Raw genomic sequence first — 657 nt, 5'->3', positions numbered from 1 at the left:
GGGGCTGGGCTGCGGCCACACGGCAGCACAGGATCCCCTGCTGGAACCCCCAGCACAGCTCCTGCCCGAGCCCTGGGCATCTTCAGCTGCTGGAGGGGGGCTGGGGCTGCCCTGTGGAGAGCCCTGGGCAGGCTTGTGGCAGAGGGGACAGTCCCCTGGGGACATCTCTGCCCATCCTGCTCCCTCAGCATGTGAAAAGCAAAGCAACGTGGATACGTAACCACAGCTCTGCTCAGATTTGCTGCCTGGTAGTTCTGCTTAGGGTGACAGCAGAGCAGAGCTCACCCAGTGCAGAGGCAGACAGGGTGCTGAGGGTGCTGTGGGTGTTGTAGGAGCTGGGTCTGCCTGGGATGGCTGCTCCTCATCCCGTCCTGTTGTGAGGCAGAACAGTGAAACACAGGGATGCAGCTTGACAGAGGGTTTCTCGTTAGTGGCTCTCAGAGCATTTGTGGTGCTCCTGTTCCAGGGGCTGACCTTAGGAGCTGACCAGAGTCCACTGTGTTTGGGGACTGTGAGCAGGGAAGATGCTGGGCTGCTGGTGCCAAGGGATCTGGGAGTGCAGGGAAGGGAGTGGGAAGCTTGTGTGAGCTCCCTGGGGAGCTGTGTGTGCTGTAGGGTAAACAGGCCGGAGAAAGTCTGTGGAGAGCAGGCATTTTA

The sequence above is a fragment of the Chaetura pelagica genome, unplaced genomic scaffold (genome assembly GCF_000747805.2).
Source record: "Chaetura pelagica isolate M959 unplaced genomic scaffold, ChaPel_1.0 scaffold294, whole genome shotgun sequence".
Taxonomy (NCBI): domain Eukaryota; kingdom Metazoa; phylum Chordata; class Aves; order Apodiformes; family Apodidae; genus Chaetura; species Chaetura pelagica.
This window is presented reverse-complemented; position numbering follows the sequence as displayed.